Genomic DNA, 23,662 nt, shown 5'->3' with positions numbered 1-23,662 from the left:
TGCAGTTCTGTTGGGCTGGGAGTAAGCCCCTTTGGATTCACCGGGGCTTACTTATGAGTAAATAAGGATCAGGCCGAGCAGTGGATTCTGATCTGGAGAACCGGGTTTGTTTCCCCACTCCTCCACATGAAGCCAGCTGGGTGACCTTGGGCTAGTCACAGCGCTCTCAGCCCCACCTCCCTCACAGGGAGTCCACTGTGGGGAAGGGAAGGTGATTGTGAGCCGGTTTGATTCTCCCTTAAGTAGTAGAGAAAGTCGGCATATAAAAACCAACTCTTCTTCTAACAGCGCAATCCTATGCAGAGTTACACCTGCCTAAGCTCATTCATTTCAATGAGTTTAGACTGGAGCAACTTTTGCATAGGATCATGCTGCAAAATTGCAATCTTATGCAAAAAAACAACAACAGCACTATGGCCAAAAAGCAAACTTATCAAAATGTAATATATTCCTACTAACAATACTGTTACTGGACTTTAGAAAGTATTTTCAGAGGAATGTTGAAAATCCATGTGAATGGAAATATTGTTGGTAGGAATAGATTACATTTTGATAAGTTTGCTTTTTGGCCATAGCGCTGTGTTTGTTTGCTTTTTGCATAGCTCACTGGTTCAGCACGAGTTTGATTTTGATATAACAAATCGCAGTCTTATGCAGGCACGCAGCTCCGTTGGGCTGGGAGTAAGCCCCTTTGGGTCCAGTGGGGCTTACTTATGAATAGATAAGGATCGGGCCGCAGACTTCTCTCCTGAGCCCCCCCTCCACCTTTGGCATTAACCCCCTGCTTCCCGCCCTGCTGCAATCCAACCGCCTTTTTTTTTTTTTTAATAATCTTATTTTGGGGGAGTAAAAAAGAGCAAGAGTCCAGTAGCACCTTAAAGACTAACAAAAATATTTTCTGGCAGGGTATGAGCTTTCGTGAGCCACAGCTCACTTCTTCAGATACAGCTAGAATGTGAATCCACCTGTCTTTTAAGTAGAGGAGAGTGAATTCAGACAAGCATTAGTATGTAAATGTGAACAGTATGTGAATAGAAGGCGTGATGGGATTAGGTGTGGTATGCAGAAGAGTCTGTGATGTCCAGGGGAGAGATGGGTGTGGTAATGAGCCATGAATGCAAGGTCTTTATTCAGCCCAGGTAAATGCATTGTCTTTAGTTTGAACATCAACTGTAATTCAGCAGTTTCTCTTTCCAATCTCCCTTTCCAATTCTCCCAATCTCTGTAAGAGAACTGCTACTCTTAAATCTGCAACAGAATGTCCCGGAAGATTGCACTGTTCTCCCACTGGTTTTTGAATATTGTGGTTTCTGATGTCAGACTTATGTCCATGCAATCTTTGTCTAAGAGACTGACCTGTTTGTCCAATGTAGATTGCGGAAGGACCCGAAAGCCCATACCCTGCCAGAAAATATGTTTGTCTTTAAGGTGCTCCTGGACTCTTGCTCTTTTCTACTACTGCAGACAAACTAAGCTGTGGCTCACGAAAGCCCATACCCTGCCAGAAAATATTTTCGTTAGTCTTTAAGGTGCTACTGGACTCTTGCCCTTTTCTACTACTGCAGACAGACTAACACGGCTACCCACTGTGAATTATACATATGTGTGTGTATGTATATATGTGTGTGTGTGTGTGTGTGTGTATAAGCTCATACCCTACCAGAAAATTTTTTTGTTAGTCTTGAAGGTGCTACTGGACTCTTGCCCTTTTCTACTACTGCAGACAGACTAACATGGCTACCCACTGTGAATTATACATATGTGTGTGTATGTATATGTGTGTGTGTATATATATATATATATAAGCTCATACCCTACCAGAAAATTTTTTTGTTAGTCTTGAAGGTGCTACTGGACTCTTGCCCTTTTCTACTACTGCAGACAGACTAACATGGCTACCCACTGTGAATTATACATATGTGTGTGTATGTATATGTGTGTGTGTATATATATATATATATAAGCTCATACCCTACCAGAAAATTTTTTTGTTAGTCTTTAAGGTGCTCCTGGACTCTTGCTCTTTTCTACTACTGCAGACAGACTAACTAAGCTGTGGCTCACCAAAGCCCATACCCTGCCAGAAAATATTTTCGTTAGTCTTGAAGGTGCTACTGGACTCTTGCCCTTTTCTACTACTGCAGACAGACTAACACGGCTACCCACTGTGAATTATACATATGTGTGTGTATGTATATGTGTGTGTGTATATATATATATAAGCTCATACCCTACCAGAAAATTTTTTTGTTAGTCTTGAAGGTGCTCCTGGACTCTTGCCCTTTTCTACTCCTGCAGACAGACTAACACGGCTACCCACTGTGAATTACTTTTGGGGGGGTTGTTTTGTTTCCCAAAGAAGCCAGCCTGCCCGCTTGCTCTTTTCGCCAGCCGGCGAAGTAGGTAGGCGTGGTGTCGGGGAGGCGGGGAGAGAGAGAGCGCATTTTGTGCCTGGTTGTTTGCATTTGCAAAGAGGAGAAGCCCAGTTTCCTGGTTCTCCGGCTCGGAGCAGTTGTGCAGAGCCGGGCTGGGGCAAGTGCGAGCGGCGGAGAGCTTGCAAGCAAAAAGGAGCGCGCTTGCAAGAGGAGCCGGCTTGGCTGGCAGGCGGGCAGGCTTCCTCGGGAGGAGAGGCGAGAAGGGGGACCCTCCGCCGCCCGGGAGACAAGGGCGGGCTGTGTCCGCTGGAGACAGACCCGCTTCTGTGCGCCGGGGAGGGAGGGATGGCTGGCGGGGGGGCCGGCCCTGCATGGCAATTGTGAAACTGACCAGGCGGAGGAGGAGGAGGAGGAGGAAGGCGAGGAGCGGCCTCCTTTCCCCCGGCCCTCGCGGCGGTCGGATGCAACGGGTCGCCGCCTCGCCTCGCCCGGGTCTCCTCCCAGGATGAGCGGCGGCGAGGTGGTCTGCTCGGGCTGGCTGCGCAAATCCCCGCCGGAGAAGAAGTTGCGGAGATACGTAAGTCTTTGCAATTTTTTTTAATTCTTGCCATTAATGGTTTTTTTCAATCCTTGCAATTGACAGTTTGCAATTCTTGCCATTGGTCGTTTTTAATGCTTGCAATTAGTTCTTGCAATTAATGATTTGCAATTGATGATTTTTAGAGGGCGGAGGGGGGAATCCCGGGTGCCAGATCCTGGGTGTTAAGTTAAGGAGATACGTAAGTCTTTGCGGTTTTTAATTCTTGCCATTAGTTATTTTTTCAATCCTTGCAATTGACAGTTTGTCATTCTTGCAATTGGTCATTTTTAATTCTTGCAGTCAATGGTTTTTGGTTCTTGCAATTAATTTTTCGAGGGCGGAGGGGGGAATCCGGGGTGCCAGATCCTGGGTGTTAAGTTCAGGAGATACGTAAGTTTGCAATTTTTAATTCTTGCCATGAATGGTTTTTTAAATCCTTGCAATTGACAGTTTGCAATTCTTGCCATTGGTCATTTTTAATTCTCGCAGTCCATGGTTTTTAGTTCTTGCAATTAATGGTTTTTAGAGGGCGGAGGGGGGGGGATCCGGGGTGCCAGATCCGGGGTGTTAAAGTTCAGGAGATACGTAAGTCTTGCAATTTATTATTAATAATAATAATAATAATTTTTTAAAGGGGGGGATCCGAGGTGCCAAAGTGTTGGGGGTGGGAGAAGGGTGTGCAATTGCCAGGGGGACCCAAGGGAGGCATCTCCTCTTTCCACCCCCCCAAAGAAAACACTCTCTCAACCCCTCCCTCCCCCGCCCCATAGCTTGTCCTTAGTTGAAGGTTACCCGGCGGTGAGCATGCTTGACCGGGGGTGGGGGGTGGGCCTTGTCATTGGATCTCTTTGGCTCTCCCAATACAAAAGCCAGTGGATCGATCGGTCTCCGCCGAGTGTTTTTCCTTCTCTTTCTCTCCCCCCCCCTTTTGCATTTCTTACTATTAATAGCACCGTTTCGAAACCAGAAAGGCATAAGCTGGGGGGGGGCGCACTTGGACCACCTTCTGTCTCCCCCACCACCAGGGGATGAGTTTTTTTTAAGGCGCGGTTTGCATGTCTGGGCGGGGAGGCGCCGGTCCGAGGAGACCCATTGGGACCGGTGGGCTTCCTCGCTCGGGGAGAGCGCGAAAGAACCCCGCTCGAGGGGAGAGGCGGCGCCCACCCCCACCCCCCGCAGGATCGGACCCCGCACCCTCCAGGACCGGCGCTGCTCGACTTGGCGCTCCTTCCTGCTCTTAAGCCGGTTTGGGGTCCGCCGGGGAACTATTGCACCGTCAATATTGCACCGGGGCCGGTGCAATAAATTGCACCGTAAAATATTGCACCGGGGCCGGTGCAATAAATTGCACCGTGAAATATTGCACCGGGGCTCCTCCTGAGCGGAGGAGGCGCGAACTGGATCCGGACCGAGGAAGCGGGCGTTGGGGGGTCCGGGAGCCAATTTGGATTGGCGCAGGCAGGTGCATAAGGCGTGCAAACGCGGCGAGGGGGGGAAGAGGGCGAAGTGGGGCGGGAAGGGCCGCTTTGCAAAGCGAGCGCCGGAGGAGGAGCCATCCCCTGCGGAACAGCGGCCGGGGACGGCCCCTGCGAGGCTCCGGTGCAGCAGCCTGTCTGCCTGCCTGCCGGACCGGCAGCTGCAGCCCGCCGGCGGCGTTTGGGTGTCTGGCCGCGCCTGGCCGCCTCCTCCCTGCCCTCTAGCGGCCGCGTTTAGCAGTGCACCGCGGAGCCTGGGAACTCACCCGCCAGCTCCCGACAGCGCCGTTCACACGAGACGGGTGCAAAGGCCGGCGGACCAGGGAGCAAACGGGGGGGTTCTATCCCCGGCATCTCCAGTTGAACACGTGTGTGCGTGTGTTAAATGCCGTCAACTCGCTTCCGACTCATGGCGATCCTATGGATGAAAGTCCTCCAAAATGTCCCGTCTTTGAACAGCCTTGCTCAGGTCTTGCAAATTGAAGGCTGCGGCTTCCTTTATTGCAGGGGTGGGGAACCTTTTTTCTGCCAAGGGCCATTTGGATATTTCTAATATCATTGGCGGGCCATATAAAATTGGCAACTTAAAAATTAGCCTGCTAAATTCTTGGGCGGTCCTAGCAGCTCCATAGCGAACGACTCTTCTGCAAGGGGGGGAAAAGGTTCCTTTTCTCGGTAAAACAAACTCACATCCGCCTTGAATAGAGTCTGTTCCAGTCCGCGGGAGGGGGCGGATCGCCAGTCTTAGATCCTTCTGCGCTAGAGATCTGTTAGGACGCACGAAGGGCCAGACCAAATGAGTTCACGGGCCTTAAACGGCCCCCAGGCCTGAGGTTCGCCACCCCTGCTTTATTGAGTCAACCCATCTCTTGTGGGGTCTTCCTCTTTTCCTGCTGCCCTCAACTTTTCCTAGCATGACTGTCTTTTCCAGTGACTCTTGTCGTCTCATGACGTGACCAAAATACGGCAGCCTCAGTTTAGTCATTTTAGCTTCTAGGGTCAGTTCAGGCTTGATTTGATCTAGAACCCGCTGATTTGTTTTTTTTGGCAGTCCACGGAATCCATCACCCTCTCCTCCAACACCACATTTCAAAGGAATCTATTTTCTTCCTATCAGCTTTCTTCACTGTCCAGCTTTCAAAGAAAGAAAACCTTATGAACACACGAGGCTGCCTTATACTGAATCAGTCCCTCGGTCCATCAAAGTCAGTATTGTCTACTCCATAACTGGCAGTGGCTCTCCAGGGTCTCAGGCAGAGAGAGGTCTTTCACGTCACCTACCTACCTAGTTCCTTTAATTGGAGATGCCGGGGATTGGACCTGGGACCTTCTGCATGCCAAGCAGGTGCTCTACCAACTGAGCCACGCCCCCTCCCCAAATGCTAAATGATCTGCTGGTAGGTGATGTGAAAAATCTCTACCTGAGACCCTGCTGCCCGTCTGAGTAACAATACTGACCTTGATGGACCAATGCAGAAGGTCCCAGGTTCAGTCCCCAGCATCTCCAGTTAAAAAAGGACCAGGCGGTAGATTCTATTCTTTCTAGTATCAGAGGAGCGTGCCTGTTATATCGGGTGCTGTGGAACACAGTCAGGATGGTGCTGCTGCAGTCATCTTGTTTGTGGGCTTCCTAGAGGCCCCTGGTTGGACCTGCTGGGCCTTGGCCTGATCCAGCAGGGCCTTTCTTATGTTCTTATGATGCGAAAAACCTCCACCTGAGAACCTGGAGAGGAGCTGCCGATCTGAGTAGACGATACTGACCTTGATGGACCAATGCAGAAGGTCCCAGGTTCAATCCCTGGCACCTCCAGTTTAAAGGGGCTAGGCAAGTAGGTGATGGGAAAGACCCCTGCCTGAGACCCTGGAGAGCCACTGCCGGTCTGCGTAGACAATCCTGACCTTGATGGACCAAGGGTCTGGTTCAGTATAAAGCAGCAGGTGTGTGCTCGACCAGATTGCAGCGGAGGGAAGAGGTTGTTCACAGTTCTCTCCCCCCGCCCCCATTAATAGGTGGGGTGTGTGGAGTGGCTCAGGGGCGGAGAATCCACTTTGTACCCACGCTCTATCTGCAGTATATCCAGTTAAAAGAATCAGGAAGCAAATTACGTCCAAGATGAGAGATCCCCAGCTGCCAGCCAGACTAGGCAATATTGACCTCGTAGACCAAGGGTCTCAGTAAAAAGCAACTTTGTGTATTTATTTGCAGGTGTCTTTTACTATTTAGGAATGCTTATGAGATGTCCCATCCTATTGATTGTATGGACTTGCATTCTGTAATCTCCCATGAATCTGTCTATCTAGTGCTGCTCGTACAGCTATAGCCTTGAGCAGAAAATATCCACCTTGAATCGCAGTGAGAAAGGTGGACTATGAATAAATAAAATATATAAATAAGTATCTGGAGGGGGGCTGGAAAAGCGGCTCTCCCCAGGGCCAGTCTGAATCAGGGCAGCCCATTCTGCATCCGCAGAATTCCCCTGCTGCTCAATACTGTGGCCATTTATGCAAAGCTGTTTCCCTGGCGGTCACCCTGCCGAGTGCTCCGGGGCTTCGTTTTGGTTATGCATGCCTTTCCCAACCGTCAGAGGTCGCCTTGCGCTCCCCATGCATTTTGCCCGTGTTTTCCAGGTGCTGTTATAGCGAGAATCCGGAAAACGTGGGCAAAACACGCGGGGAGAGGGAGGCCTTGATGGGCCTTGGTCTGATCCAGCAGGGCTTTTCATCGGTTCTTATGTGGTGACGGCTTCCAACTTGGAAGGCTTTAAGAGGGGAGTGGACATGTTCATGGAGGAGAGGGCTATCCATGGCTGCTAGTCAAGATGGATACTAGTCATGATGCATACCTATTCTCTCCAGGATCAGAGGAGCATGCCTATTATATTAGGTGCTGGGGAACACAGGCAAGACAATGCTGCTGCAGTCGTCTTGCTTGTGGGCTTCCTAGAGGCCCCTGGTTGGCTGCGTGGGAACAGACTGCTGGACTTGATGAACTTTGGTCTGATCCAGCAGGGCCTTTCTTATGTTCTTAACTTCTGGCACTTTTTGCACCCCAGAAGATGTTCAGAAGAGGGCAGATTAGACAGCTGCCAAACTTTGTTTGAGGTAGTGGCTCCCGTGATCGATGAAGGCTTTGGGGTCCAGCTTAAGTGTTTTAGGGCATTCTAAGCAGCCAGCATTTTGTATATCACAACCTAATGGGGTATTGCTCTGGCCCTAGGGTCGCCAACTTCCAGGTATTAGCTGGAGATCTCCTGCTATTACAACTGATCTCCAGGCGATAGGAATCAGTTCCCTTGGAGAAAATGGCAGTTTGGGCAATTGGACTCTATGGCATTGACGTCCCTCCCCAAACCCTGCCCTCCTTAGGCTTCGCCCCAAAAACCTCCCACTGGTGGCAAAGAGGGACCTGGCAACCCTATGTGGTTCCTTCTCCCTATAAAGAGGACAGGATCTTCCTCTCCAACTGCTTCCATCTTTCCAATGGGGTCAAAACCGTCTCGTATAGAAGCACGAGTCCAAAGGAAGCGTTTGAGGACGTGAAGAACGCCGAAGGAGGCGCGGAGGGCAGGAATCTTTTCCAAGCGAGCTATGAATCAGCAGTCTCCACATCCTGATTGCCACTTGGCGCGACTCCACCGGTGATGGTGAAATTGCACCGGCCCGGGTGATGGATGGAAAGGGCTGCGGCGGTGAGGCAATTTGTCAAGACGCTCGGCTGGCCGTGCCCGGCATCCCTGATGCGGGAGTCCGGGGCTTGGCTCTCTTGCGTGGAGGAGGGGGTTTCCACAACTTCGCATCAAAAGGCTGGGTGAGGGGTGGGAGAAGAGACGGCGCATAGCCGGTGAAGGGCACCATTGAGGTGGCGCATGTCTGTTTAGAATACCCCTCTATTGAGCCAGTGCACCCTGCAACTGATGGTACATACGTGCAGACTCAAACCTGACAGAAACCCACCCCAGAGAGGAGGAGAAGGAGAAGAAGAGTTGGTTTTTATATGCTAACTTTCTCTACCACTTAAGGAAGAATCAAAGCGGCTTACAATCGCCTTTCCTTCCCCGCAACAGACACCCTGTGAGGTAGAGGGGAGAGAGTGTGGGGCTGAGTGTGACTAACCCAAGGTCACCCAGGTGGTTTCATGTGTAGGAGTGGGGAAACAAATCCAGTTCACCAGATTAACCTCCGCCACTCATGGGGAGGAGCGGGGAATCAAACCCGGTTCTCCAGACCAGAGTCCACTGCTCCTAACCACCGTTTTTAACCACTACACCACGCTGGGTCAGACCTAAGAGGGGGGTACTGGTGCTTGCTTGGGGAGGGGGCTGCAGAAACTGGCCAGTCCGGCTGATTGTGTGGTATTGTGGTTCGACTGTTGGACTACCATCTGGGTGATTTGGGTTCAAATCCCCGGAAGGATGTGAAAGACCTCAGCCTCAGACCCTGGAGAGTGCGGCCCTTCAGAGTAGACAGTGTTTACCTTGATGGACCAAGGGTCTGCTTTGTATAAGGCAGCTTCATGTGTGACTACCATGATCTTTGGCTTCCCTAGCCCGAGGGGGCTTTGTTGGCCCCCAAGGTCCAGTTGTGGTTGTTATCTACGTGTGCTGATTGAATGGTCAAGTATGGACTCAGGGGAACGAGTGGTTGTTACTTTAACTACCAAGTCACTTTGGGCTTTCCGCACTGTACGTTCTCTCTCTGCTGGCCAAATTACCCTTATTAGTAGGGCTCTTGACCATTTGAGAGGAGGCTGGGAAAAGGGAACGGGTGTTCTAGAGAAGCGTAAAGAAGAAAAGGTTGTGAGAGGCTATCGCCCCTGAGGCAGTGACCGTTCTCGAGCGTTTCAGGTTTTTATTCAGGAAACTCCTATACAGAGTCTGACCGCTGGGGTATCCCACAGAGTACCGTCTCGGACAGAGATAGGTCTTTCCCAAAAGACGTGTCCCCGAGGGCCTTGAACTGGGGATACCTGGTGTCTCCTGCCGGCCCTGCTGCTGATCAATGGGTCCTTCTTAGTTTTACGCTAAAAGGGTTGGATAAGTATTCTTGCATTTATGAGTACGAATTCCAGAAAGTACTTGATGAGGAAAATCTATGAAAGCATTTTTTTTAAAAGAAGGAAAAACTACAGGAGATCTCTGTTGCCATCAGAAACGACGCAAGTACACGAGAGATGCCTTGGGATATTTGCCTCAGGCCGCAATCCTCAGAACTGTTGGGTGAAAGCCCCGCTGACTTGAATGGGATTCACTTCTGAAATAGACTTGAATCATAGAGTTGGAAGGTACCACCGAGGTCATCTAGTCCAACCCCCTGCACAATACAGGAAAATGACAACTACCCCCCCACACACACACACACAGTGACCCCCTACTATACGCCCAGGAGATGGCAAAAAGCCCTCCAGGATCCTTGACCAATCTGGCCAGGAGGAAAAAAAATTCCTGACCCCAAAGTGGTGATCCGATCGGCATGCAAGAAAGGGCCACGAGATCCAAACGCTGATGCAACCCTTCCTGCCCTCCCTCTCGCTATCTGTCTAAATCAGTGGTTCCCAACCTTTTTTTGACCAGGGACCACTAGGACTTTTTTGTTCGGTGCAGGGACCCCAACGTTCAAAATAAAAATTCTGAGAATTTGAAAATAAACTTTAATCATAACTGTTAGTTAAACATTAAACTTAGAATAATATTTGAATATATTTTTATAATAGAGAACTTTTAATTGAAAATATTAATTTATTATGGGTTTATAACTTTGTTTCGCGGACCTTAATTTAGTTCTCGCGGACCCCTGGGGGTCCACGGACCCCCGGCTGGGAACCGGTGGTCTAAATTCACAATTTGCTTTGCCTCGCTGCCTCAATCTGTTGCCGTTTCAGGCTACCCGTCCTCTGAGCGGCTCAGGGTGAGGTAAAATGGCTCTCTTCCCCGCCTTTGTTTTATCCTCGCAACAGCCCTCCGAGAAAGAGTGGACCGGCTGATTCTGTGAGTTTCACGGTGGATTTGAACCCGCGTCTCCCCAACCCTGACACTCCAAACTGCCGCGCCATAGTAACTTTTGCCTCCAGCAGCTTGAGAGGAATGGCTCTTCACGTCGCCACTGTCCTCCGGCGGTGGCGTAAGTGCCTGATTCCCGGTTACTAGGGCACGGCCGTTTTATTACTTCACCATGCGGTCACATGCAATATAGCAGAATCATAAAAGCATCATTAAAAACCAGCATTCTGCCATGACAAGATGCGAGAAAGAGAATTTGTCTCCTGAACGGTTCGCGGCGTTACTTAACCGTTTGCAGAGGTGATGAGGAGGATTTGAATGATTCACTGTTTGTTTTTCTATATTAGTGTTTTTCTATATATTGCAAGGCGTTGCGGTGTTGCTACAAACGGTCAACTGATGGTGTGTCTCCAGCACAAAGACGCTTCTCAGTGATACGTCTGTCACAATTACATATCAGAAAAATGTAACTTTCCCCCGGCTTGTTTACATTTGCCATCCAAGTGTCACGTCCAGGAGTTGACTGGCGGCCCTAGAATCATAGAGTTGGAAGGGACCACTAGGGTCATCTAGTCCAACCCCCTGCACAATGCAGGATATTCACAATTACCTCCCCCCCCCACACCCCCAGTTACCCCTACTCCATACAGAAGGTCCCAGGTTCAATCTCTGGCATCTCCAGTTAAAGGTACCGGGCAAGTAGGTGATGGGAAAGACCTCCGCCTGAGACCCTGGAGAGCCGTGGCTCAGTGGCAGAGCATCTGTTTGGCATGCAGAAGGTCCCAGGTTCAATCCCTGGCATCTCCAGTTAAAGGGACCAGGCAAGTAGGTGATGTGAAAGACCTCTGCCTGGAGAGCCACTGCCGGTCTGAGTAGACAATCCTGACTTTGATGGACCGAGGGTCTGATTCAGTATAAGGCAGCTTCATGCATATAACTGATTTCTGTACTCTGAAGATTGAGTCCCTTGGAGAAAATGGCTGCTCTGGATGGTGGACTTTATAGCATTATACCCCATTCCCTTCCCAAACCCTGCCCTCCCCAGGCTCCACCCCCAAATCTCCAGGAATTTCCTACCAGGAGTTGGCGACCCTATTCCAGACACTGTTTTGATCTCTGCCCGCTTGTAACACAAGCACTTTTGAGAGCCCTTCAAAGCGTTGGATGGGCATTAAATAATTAACGCTAATGACAAAAGCACTCTGAAAAATAAGCAACAAACTCAAAACCGGTTCCGTCTCCTCCTCCTCCGCTGGCTGGAGACTTCAGGGCAAAGGTGTTTCATAAATGAGAAAGTGACAGAAAGGAAAAGATGAAAGGGGGAAAGAAGAAAGGGAGGCGGAGGGAGAGAGGAAGAAAGAAACCGCACTTTGCAAAGTCATCGGAGTGAATTGCAAAAAAAAAAGAGTAATTAATTCGCTTGGCTAGACCGGTGTGGAAGCCAATTTCCCCAGCCCTCTCCCACCCAAACGCCTGCACATCCAACTTGACTCAGCCATTCTCCAACACCCACTAGCCAAAGAATCCTTGTTCATTTCACTAATGGATCTAATTGCAAAGCCCGGTTTCCCAGCCCCTGGATCAATTCCAGCTCCTTCCTTCCCCTTTCCTCCCAACCCAGACGGAGGTGAAAATCATAAACTTGTGAGAAACACTGAGGTTTCTCTTAGGGGCTATTTTAAGATAATATCCCCCACCCCCAAATGAAAACAAAATAGACACAAAATTACAGATTGTAAAATATTTGGGGTTCCTTCGCCACTGTGTCCGCCTGGTAACTTCAGCATGCTGGATCAGACCAAGGCCCACCAAGTCCAGCAGTTTGTTCACACAGCGGCCAACCAGGTGCCTCTAGGAAGCCCACAAGCAAGGCGACTGTAGCAGCAGCAGCATCCTGCCTGCACCATCCTGCCTGTGTTCCACAGCACCCAATATAATAGGCATGCTCCTCTGATACTAGAGAGAATAGGTACTTATCATGACTAGTATTCATTTTGAATAGTAGCCATGAATACCCCTCTCCCCCATGAACAGGTCCACTACCCTCTTAAAGCCTTCCAAGTTGGCAGCCATCACCACCTAAGAAAAGCCATGCTGGATCAGATCAAGTCCAGCAGTCTGTTCACACAGTGGCCAACCAGGTGCCTTTAGGAAGCCCACAAACAAGACGACTGCAGCTGCATTATCCTGCCCGTGTTCTACAGCACCTAATATAATAGGCATGCTCCTCTGATCCTGGAGAGAAGAGGTATGCATCATGACTAGTATGCATCCCTCAGCCTTTCCTGGTAGGGCTTGGTCTCCAGGCCCCTGATCATCCTCTGCTCCCGCTCCGTTCTGTGCACATCCTCTTTGAAGTGAGGTCTCCAGATCTGATTCTGAAACAAAGAACAGAGTGGAATCTTGCCTGCCCCTTCCATGCAAAACAGGGGAACCCTAGAACATTTCACATCCTTCCTTGTTTGGCAGCCACAAAAGACTTTTTTTTTTTTTTGCATATACCATCCATCCCAACCGAGTCATTTACATAAAAGCCAGCTCAAAAGTGGTATTTTGCAAACAGTTTGATTTTCAAATGCTGACAGGTAAATCTGTTTGGGATTGAAGGTTTTCAAACTGAATGTCTTTGCTATTAACTTTTTGGCATTTTCCCCCCCAAAGAGAGACACCCACGCGTGAGAACACCTTTTAAAAATTCAGCTCCAATTGCATTTCCATTGTCTGAAATAAAAAGAAAAGCTGGATATTTGTATGCAAAGGCAGGCTGAGAAGAGGACTAGCAATCTTGTGCCCTCTGATTTATGGCGACCCCATGGTTTGCCATTCCCTGTCTCTGCGTAGAAACCCTGGACTTCCTTGCTGGTCTCCCACTCAAGTACTAACTAGGGCCCACCCTGCTTAGCAGCCAAGAGCTGATGAGATCTGTTAAATCCGCGTGGGGAGGACACACGAGGTCGGAGACGGAGTTCAAACAGCAACCGCTTTATTGAGTACAGGAACAGAACTGGAGAACATAGTGCAAACGGCCCTGCTTATATGCTCCCTTGGCCGGCCGCAGCCACTCCCCCCCTGATCCGTGATAGGGGGGAAACAGCCCCGGGTTACCAATGGCGCGTGCCAGCTTAGGGCCAATGGCATGTGCCGGTTTGGACCAATGGCACATGCAGGACTTAGGATCCTTTGTCCAGGACTCAAGCTCCTAAATTCCCCCTGCATATCGCCTAACTATATACATACATAACAAGATCAGGCTAGCCTGGGGCATCCAGGTCACAGCAAAAGACATTCAAAGGTGGTTTGCCATTGCCTGCCTCTGCGTGGCAACCCTGGACTTTCTTGGTGGTCTCCCATCTAAGTACTAACCAGGGCCAACCATGCTTAGCTTCTGAGATTTGATGAGACTGGGCTAGCCTGGGCCATCCAGGTTAGGGCAAGAGACAAAAAGAGGTAGTTTGCCATTGCCTGCCTCTGCATAGCAACCCTGGACTGCCTTGGTGGTGTCCCACCCAAATACTAACCAGGGTTGACCCTAATTAGTGTCTGAGGTCTGACTAGATCAAGATGGCCTGAGCTATCCAGCTTGGGGCCATGTCGCCTTTTGTGAGGGTAAATCTTGACGGATACAGTGGGGCTTACTTTAGACTAAACACCAGGATGTCTGACTGTTATTTTGAACGTCCACCTATATTGTTGCAATTGCTGAAAACGGGGTTATTGTGGAAGGGGCAGAAAAGCCAGGGTTGAGGATTGAGGTAGGAGCTTCAAGTACGGCATATGCATCTTCCTTAAACCGTTTCGTGACCCTGTGGTCTGGATCAGTTCTAATTCCAGGAGAACTTCAGGGCCCACCTGGAGATTGGCAACCCTACGGTTGCCTGCTCTGGGTTGAGAAATTCCTGGAGATTACGGGGGTGGAGCCTAGGGATGGGAGTGAGTTTAGCAGGGATGGGAAGCCATAGAGTCCACCCTCTGAAGTTGCCGTTTTCTCCGGGGGAACTGATCAGAAACCTCCGCAACCCCTTTTCTCAGTTCTTGTCCCATGTCCCCGAAATGCCAGGTCGAAAATAAATGTTTTAATGTTGAGTGCATCCATCCCTCTTCGGCTTTTTGCAAACCAGCTCCCAAGTTTCTTGCATTTGCCGCTCATGAATCTTTTCCTGAAAAATTCACATAGATTGTTTCCCCTAAAGTTCCGACTTGACATTTTCCGTGTGAACTCCCACGTCTCTTCTTCCACAAAAACAATTTTCTGAAGCTCTCCTGTGGAGGAAAACAATTGGAACGGGTCCCTGGACATACTGCGTTCAACGTGATTGACATTTTTGTGTGTATCTTTCTTAACGATAATCCGAGCAGGTTTTTGGCGTACTGCTGGTGAATCGCTCCCAAGTTCTGCAGGAAGCGAGATCGGGAAACATCTTTTTTTTTAAATGGTACAGTGGATGATGTCCCGGATTTTCTCACCAGCCGGTTGCTTCCTGGTTCCTTTGCTATGCTGCTTGCGCTTCGGCTCATGGTGTCAGATTTGAATTTCCAGTGGGAAGAGCACAGGATGATAGTTCAATGAAGAAGGCCATTGTTCCCCGGGTCAAGGGTTGGGGCTGTGATGTCAGGGAGGAAAAATGAGCAGCTGTATTCTATCTTTGCGGATTTGCAACGTTAAAAATGATGCTTCAGATCCTGTGATAACCGCTTGTTGGTTTCCAGACTTATCTAGGAACGGTTTCTACCTTGCACTGTCTGCTGGGGAACCGTTTCCAGAGCCACAATGTGCTGTTAAAAGCATGGTTGCCAACCTCCAGGTAGTAACTGGGGATCTCCTGCCATTACAACTCCAGCCGATAGAGATCAGTTCCCCTGGAGAAAATGGCCGCTTTGGCAATTGGACTCTATGGCGTTGAAGTCCCTCCCCTCCCCAAACTCCACCCTCTCAGGCTCCGCCCTAAAAATCTCCAGGTATTTCCCAACCTGGAGCTAGCAATCTTAGAAACCAGTTATACTGAATCAGTCCCTCGGTCCATCAAAGTCAGTATTGTCTACTCAGACCAGCAGCGGCTCTCCAGGGTCTCAGGCAGAGGTCTTTCACATCACCTACTTGCCTAGTCCCTTTAACTGGACATGCTGGGGATTGAACCTGGGACCTTCTGCATGCCAAGCAGATGCTCTACCACTGAGCCACACCCCAAGGTCACCCAGCACGTTTCTATGGCAGAGTGAGGATTCGAACCTGGGTTTCCCAGATCCTAGTCTGCCACCTTAACCGCTGTACCACGGAGCAACACCAGCTCCAGGTATGGGCGACTGTCGGAAGGATGTCCTCTAGTCTCCCCCACACACACACCAACACAGCATTACATGATTACGCATATGCACACTCACACTCATGCTCTTTTAAACTCTTTTGCCATCGGCAAGAGTAAAAGGATTGCAGATGAATATCTCTGTACTCCCTCAAGGCACCTCTCCCAGCATGAAATGGAAGATTTCCCTAAAGGCTGCTGAGGCCACTGGGTCAGCCTCCCATTCGTACGGCATGTAAATGGGCTAAGTATCTTCGGTTGGTTCTAGACCCTGGCAAATGTCCTGCCTCGCTGACCCTTGACAGTGGACTCAGGGTTTTTGAATAATTGAGGTCTGCAAAGCTGGTGGCAGTGTTTGTAGATCCCAAGTTGTGTGGTCCTGTGAGTGGCGACTTGACAGAAAACCGTTGTTGGGCCCCCCCGAGTGACTTGCATTTAATCCAGATTGTCTCTCTCTAAAGGGCCGTGAAATTGGAAAGCTTTGTGGAGCACTGCTGGTGGAACGGGCTGTCGACAGAGCGTCTGGTTTGCAGCTGTCTCCCGCGTTGTTCCGGGATGTGTGTGAAGGAGACAGCGTCTCCCTAGGTGCTGTCTGCCATCTTCGCAGCCGCTTGTCCTAAAATGTCTTCTTGGGGCACGGCAAGGACTCCCAAGGAGGATAAATAGTTCACGTCCAGCACCGCCTCTGAGCTGCCGAGTGATGAATCCCGAGCTAAAAATGAATGTGACTTTCCAGGAGCGCGAACGGCACTCGGGGACTGAAGCGGATCCCTGTATAGCAGAGTGATCTTTCATGGGCGACTAGAATATCTCAGCGGGGCTTTCCAGCTTCTGCCCCGTCGGCAGCGAGTTTCTTAATTAGTGTGATGCTACGGCTGTCGTGCACTGGCGGTACTAAATCGCTATCCATGCGGCGTTTTGATGCTTCGTAGAGAGACGGGGAAGGGGAGAGATGAACATTTGTTTTGCCAGCAGCAGGATGTTATATCTTCCTCTTCCGAGTTGCGCCCCCTTGAAAAAATGTCTGTGGGTTTTCAGAGTGGTAGAGCTTGAATGTGGAAAATCCAGTGTGGTGTGGTGGGTACGCTGGTGGAATAAAGTGGGGGTTGAATCCCCACTTCTACCGTGAAAGCTCGTTGGATGACCTTGGGTGCAAACTCTTAGCCTGACCAACCTCACAGGGTAGCCCCAAGCAGAGCACATTTCAGTAGTCAAGGCTCCAGATCTAGATAGTCAAGTCAAGAGATCTCCGGGCCCCATCTGGAGGTTGGCAACTCTATCTAGAAGAGTTGAAGAGTTGGTTTTTATATGCCGACTTTCTCTACCTTTCAAGGAGGATCAAACCAGCTTACAATCTCTTTCCCTTCCCCTCTCCACGCCTTTTGAGGTAGGTGGGGCTGAGACAGTTTGGAGAGAACTGTGACTAGCCCATCCAGAAGGCTTCCCCACACCTACACAAGAAGCCAGCTGGGTGACCTTGGGCTAGTCACACTCTCTCAGCCCCACCAACCTCACAGGGTGTCTGTTGTGGGGGGGGGGGGAAGGGAAGGTGATTGTAAGTCGGCGTGATTCTGCCTTAAGTGATAGAGAAAGTCGGCATATAAAAACCAACTTCTTTTTCACGTGGAGGAGTGGGGAATCAAACCCGATTCTCCAGATTAGGGTCCACCGTTCTTAACCACTGCACCACTTAACCACCAACCACAACACCACAGATACTAAGTGTGTAGCGGATCACCGTGTGCATGAGGCAATGTTGTCGATGCCAAAAAAAATGTTGATTATGAGAGGGAGGGCATCTTGGGCTTCTGGGCATGGAGTAGGGGTCACGGGGTGTGTGTGGGGGGGAGGTAGTTGTGAATTTCCTGCATTGTGCAGGAAATAGATGACCCTGGTGGTCCCTTCCAACTCCATGATTCTACGGTGTGGAAGAATTGCCCAACTTTGTATGTTGATGTCTTCCGGGGAAACACCGGTCACCAGAATTTGCTGTTCTTTCTGAACGATGTGGGGGAAAACGTGGAATGAGGAAGCTGTGAAGTCGTGCTGTATTTGACTTGTGCCACTAAGGCAAAAGATAAATCTTCTCTGGAAAGCAGCTTTTTTAAAAATAGGAGCCTCACGGGACCGTGGGTAATAGCCCTGAAAACCTAGGATGCGTCGTAACGATGTATGGAATATTTTTGTGCCCCGCACGTGATATCCTTCCGCTCTCAGCTGCTTTTTCTCTTGGAAGTTCCACATCTGTGCCAAGTATATTCCCTTCTGTGTTTAGAATATTTTAGGCAAATCGAGAGGATGTGTGCGGAGCCGGGTATGTGTGTGCGTGTATAAATCAGTCCAAAAGCTTCATTCTGAATTCCTTATCATTTCCTTTTTAATTTCCTTTTTTTCCCCCTTGCCGGCATGTTAGCCAGATAAGCCAAATAGGCAGAAAAAAGGCATTGAGCCGTATGAATTAATGAGTTTCCATGCTGGGAGAGGGTAAGATGGCCAGTTTCTTAGTGCTAAAAGGTAACATCAGCTTTGTATTAAGGCAGTGGTCTTGAACGTGTGCCCATAGGCAGGATGGCACCCAACAACATCTTTCCTAGGGTTGCCAACCTCCAGGTGCTAGCTGGAGATCCCCCGCTGTTACAACTGATCTCCCGCCGATAGAGATCAGTTCACTTGCAGAGAATGGCCACTTTGGCAATTGGACTCTATGGCATTGAAGTCCCTCCCCAAACCCCACCCTCCTTGGGCTCCGCCCCCAAAATTTCCAGGTATTGCCCAACCCGGAGCTGGCAACCATAACCTTTCCTGGTGCCCACCAAGTGTTTTTTTTAAGAGGATAGGTAGGGTTGCCAGGTCCCTCCTTGTCACCGGCAGGAGGTTTTTGGGGCAGAGCCTGAGGAGGGTGGTGTTTGGGGAGGGGAGGGATTTCAATGACATAGAGTCCAATTGCCCAAGCGGCCGTTTTCTCCAGGAAACTGATCTCTATTGGCTGGAGATCAGTTGTAATAGCAGGAGATCTCCAGCTAGTACCTGGATCATAGAATCATAGAGTTGGAAGGGACCACCAGGGCCATCCAGTCCAACCCCCTGCACAATGCAGGAAATTCACAACTACCTCCCCCCACATCCCCAGTGACAAGCTTCTGCAATGAGTTCATTCCAAATATTGGTCCCGTCTCTAGGGAGAAAATGTCACCTCTGTGGCAAAAATGTCACATTTATTTCCTCACACAAAGTTTATGTTAATAAATAGGGTTGCCAACCTCCAGGTACTGTTACACACAATTTGCAGCCACTATGGCCAAAATCCCACATTGGTAGATTTGTTGTATTTTAGAATCATAGAGTTGGAAGGGACCACCAGGGCCATCCAGTCCAACCCCCTGCACAATGCAGGAAATTAACAACTACCTCCCCCCCCACATGCCCCCAGTTACCCCAACCCTCCCCCGCCATGCAGGATCCCACAATCAAAGCACTCCCGACAGATGGCCATACAGCCTCTGCTTAAAGACCTCCAAAGACGGGGACTCCACCACCCTCCGAAGTAGCACATTCCACTGTCGAACAGCCCTCACCATCAGAAAGTTCTTCCTAATGTTTAGGTGGAATCTCTTTTCTATTAGTTTAAATCCATTACTCCGTGTCCTAGTCTCTGGAGCAACAGAGAACAAGCTAGTTCCCTCATCAACATGACATCCCTTCAAATATTTAAACATGGCTATCATGTGTCCCCTCAACCTTCTCTTCTCCAAACTAAACAAACCCAACTCCCTAAGTCTCTCCTCATAGGTCATGGATTCCAGACCTTTGACCATTCTGGTCGTCCTCCTCTGGACACGCTCCAACTTGTCAACATCCTTCTCAAATTGTGGAGCCCAAAACTGGACACAGTATTCCAAGGGAGGTCTGACCAATGCAGAATACAGTGGTAGTATTGCTTCCCTTGATCTAGACCAGTGGTTCCCAACCTTTTTCGAGTCGCGACCCCCTTTTACAATTGCCAACTAACCTGCGACCCCCGCCACATTTGCATAAAGCCCCCCCCCCGTTCCTTTTTACCTCAGGCTCGCCTCCCCCATTTTTGGGGGGGCGTAGCAACAAGTGCCTCCCCTTCTCCTTTCCACCTCAGGCGCGTCCCTCCGCTGGGGACCCCGAAGAGGAGCAACAAGTGCCCCCTTTCTTTTTTACCTCAGGCTCGCCTCCCCCATTTGGGGGGGGGGCGAAGAGACACAACAAGTGCCCCCTTTATCCTTTCCACCTAAGGCGCACCCCTCCATTTTGTGTGTGTGAGGGGCCCGAATAGAAGCAACAAGCGCCCCCCCTTTCCTTTCCCCCTCAGGCTCGCCCCTCCATTTTGTGTGGGGGCCCCCCCCGAAGAGAAGCAACAAGTGCGCCTCCCTGATTTTCCCTCAGGCGCGTGCCCCCTGTCCATTTTGGAGCTTCTCTTTTCCCGCGCAAAGTGGTCTCTCCGGTCTCTGCAACCTCCTCCTCTTCCCGCCCCCGAAGGAGGAGAAGGAGGGAGGGCCGGAGCGGCGCTCGAACCGCCCGCCGCAACTGGCTCCGCTTCGCCCTTCCGAGGGGGTCTGACTCACCGGCAGGGAGAAGAGGCGGGCGAGGGGACCAAGTCCCCGCCGGCCAGGGAAACAGCGGCGCCGCCTCCCGCGCGCCCTCCGCCTCCCGGCGTCGCTTTTGGCCGCCCGGCAGCTCTCCTCCCCGCCACCGCTGAGGTAAAAGCGCGAAGGGGCTGCCGCGACCCCCCAGAAAACACTTTGCGACCCCCTGGTCGCGAAGTGTTTTCTGGGGGGGGTCGCGGCAGCCCCTTCGCGCTTTTACCTCAGCGGTGGGAACCCACAGGTTGGGAACCACTGATCTAGACAACAATAGTCCTATTGATGCAGCCCAGAATTGCATTGGCCTTCTTAGCCGCCAGGTAGATAGACAGTTTATTTGCGCCCCTTGGCCAGATAAAACCAGATACGTGGACTTCCTTGACGCGAGAGCCGGCGGATTGTGCCAACGCCCAGGAATGACCACCAGAACCACCAGAGCTTATAGAAATGCCGTTGTTTATTTACAGTGCTAAATACACACTCTGTCCACCATAATCCCCCGACACAGACTCATGGAGTCTAACACTTATATACATAATGCCGCCACCAGGCATCAATTAGTAGTTCAGGCTGAGTCACCCTACAGGTGCAACACCTCACCTCAGCCTCTGGCCTCAACTGGTTCTGGCCAGGGTCATCAGGCCTCCGAGGGGCTTTCCAGGCCATTGCATCAGCATCATTGCATCATGCATCATTGACATTTAGATCCCCTACATCTAAATCTGCCTGCCACAGCTAATATGACAGCCTTGCATATTCCAACATTTCTTAGCCGCTGTATCACACTGTTGACTCATGTTCAGTTTGTGGTCCACTAAGACTCCCAGGTCTCTTTCACGTGTGCTGTGGTCAAGCCAACTCTCTCCCATCTTGTACCTGTGCCTTACGTTGTTTCTGCCTAGGTGAAGTACTTTACACTTCTCCCTATTGAAATCTGTTTTATTGTTTGTGGCCCAGCTCTCCGGTCTATCCCGCACAAGGGGGGCGGAAAGGAGAGTAACTAAACGCTTTCTCCAGCAGCTTTTATATATATATATATATATATATATATATATATATATATATATATATATATATATATATATATATATATATATATATATATTTTATTTATATAATTGAAGGGGTACAGGAAAAAAAAAGGGGAGGGGTAAGCATTATAAGTATAAAAACAATAGATATTATATTGATATTAAAAAGTAAGCTCAGTAGTATATTATAAATTGTGTATTGTAAAACGTTTTCTATGCCAGAAAATAGTAATAATAATAAGAAGAAAAAGAGATTGATACAGTATGTCATTAAGATATCCTATTTATATTGCTATTCTGTAGTATAAGAATTTTTTGTTAACTTGACAGTTATTTAAGACAGAATTATATAGTGCAATGCCAGCATATTTCATCTCTCCGGCAGCTTTTTCCAATGAGAAAAAGATAGGGAGTAAAGGGTTAAGGCTTTTTCCTTCCTCTGGGAAAGGGTTAAAATTCCCTTTTTTCTCACCCCAGTCTTGTCCTTAGATAAATCAATCCTGGCAGCTAAATTTGGAAAAGGTGGTGGGAAAGTAATTTAAAACGATAACCAAATAGATGTTGAGTCTCGGATGGTGAGTGTATAAAGCTCTCTTTTGTTCTTCTTGGCAGTTGTGGAAGAACATAGGGAGAAGGAAGTATCTTTCAAACACAGGACCCAGACTCTTATCGGGACTGGTGATACTATAGGGTTGCCAACCTCCGGGTGGCACCTGGAGATCTCCCGCTATTACAACTGATTTCCGGCCGACCAAGATCAGTCCCACTGAAAAAAATGGCTGCTTTGAAGGGTAGACCCTGTGGCATTATACCCTGCTGAGGTCCCTCTCCTCCCCAAACCCCACCCTCCCCGCGCTCCACCCCCAAAATCCCCAGGTGTTTCCCAACCCAGAGCTGGCAACGTGCCCACAGGAGGGCAACGAAGATGGTGAGGGGTCTGGAGACCAAGTCCTATGGGGAAAGGTGGAAGGAGCTGGGTATGTTTAGCCTGAAGAGGAGAAGACTGAGAGGTGATGTGATGACCATCTTCAAGTCCTCGAAGGGCTGTCATATATAGGATGGTGCAGAGTTATTTTCTGTTGCCCCTGGAGATTTGGGGGTGGAGCCTGGGGAGGGCAGAGACCTCAGTGGGGCACAATGCAATAGAGTCCACCACCCTCCAAAGTATCCATTTTCTCCAGGGGGAATTGATCTCTGTAGACTAGAGATGAGCTGTAATTCAGGGGGATCCCCAGGTCCCACCTGGAGGCTGGCATCCCTAGCACAGGAGGGTGAAAAGCCAGCCAGGAGGGGATTTATTTGGCTTTCTTCACAGATCCCCTTTTTAATATATCTAACACGGAGCCTAAATGTTAAAACCAACTCCACGCCATTGATTGCCTGTCAACCTGACCTACATTACTGCCCTTTTCTCACGGGCGATTGGCTCTTTAGCCCCGCAATCCATTCTGCAAATGTGTCTGTCTCGGACGGTGCAAATTAGCAAGGGGGTGCAAAGAGGAGTCTTCCATTTATCCATCTTTCTCAGAACTGTCCGGTGACGTTTGATTGAACTTTCCCTTGTTCTAAAAGATGCCACTTCGAGAACATATAAGGGAAGGGGGAAACGTTCTTACCATTGTGCATTATAGATTCCTTTGAAATGTGGTGTTAGAGGAGAGTGTTAAGGATACCGTGGATTGCCAAAAAAAAAAACAAATCCGTGGGTTCAAGATCAAATCAAGCCTGGACTGACCCTGGAAGCTAAAATGACTAAACTGGGGCTGTTGTACTTTGGTCACATTATGAGAAGACAAGAGTCACTGGAAAAGACAGTCGTGCTAGGAAATGTTGGAGGCAGCAGGAAAAGAGGAAGACCCAACAAGAGATGGATTGACTCAATAAAGGAAGCCACGGCCCTCAATTTGCAAGATCTGAGCAAGGCTGTCACAGATAGGACATTTTGGAGGACATTGATTCATAGGGTCGCCATGAGTTGGAAGCGGCTTGACGGCACTTAACACGCACATTGTTCTCTTTGTCCCAACCACTTCTTTGTAATCTGTGGGGAAACTAGGAAAACTTTGCTTTATGAAGAAAACTGAATCGGGGTTTTTTTGCACGGGGGACTTTTTTGAAAAGGATGTTTCTTAGGCTGAGCTGCGTGAATGTAAAAGCGAAGGCAAAAGCTCGACGACTTCTGTATTTGATAATGTTCCATGCGCATAAGTGTCTTTAAAGGTCTCTAGTGCGGTGGTTTCCAAACTGCATTGGGAGACTTCTTCACACAGCGCATAGTGAAATTGTGGAACTCCC

The 23,662-nt window shown here is 49.5% G+C and overlaps 1 protein-coding gene across 1 annotated transcript in view; it reads left to right on the top strand.

The window, feature by feature from the left end:
* Positions 1 to 2,890: 2,890 nt before the first annotated feature.
* GAB2 (GRB2 associated binding protein 2) overlaps positions 2,891 to 23,662 on the top strand; it is a 142,645-nt gene continuing 121,873 nt past the window's right edge. The window contains exon 1 of the mRNA XM_056858732.1: positions 2,891 to 2,952. The gene's annotated coding sequence lies outside the window, so the exon portion shown is untranslated. The remainder of the gene's footprint in view (positions 2,953 to 23,662) is intronic.

This window comes from Euleptes europaea, chromosome 12 (genome assembly GCF_029931775.1).
Source record: "Euleptes europaea isolate rEulEur1 chromosome 12, rEulEur1.hap1, whole genome shotgun sequence".
Classification (NCBI taxonomy): domain Eukaryota; kingdom Metazoa; phylum Chordata; class Lepidosauria; order Squamata; family Sphaerodactylidae; genus Euleptes; species Euleptes europaea.
The sequence above is the reverse complement of the archived record's forward strand: the minus strand, read 5'-3'. Positions and strand labels throughout refer to the sequence as shown.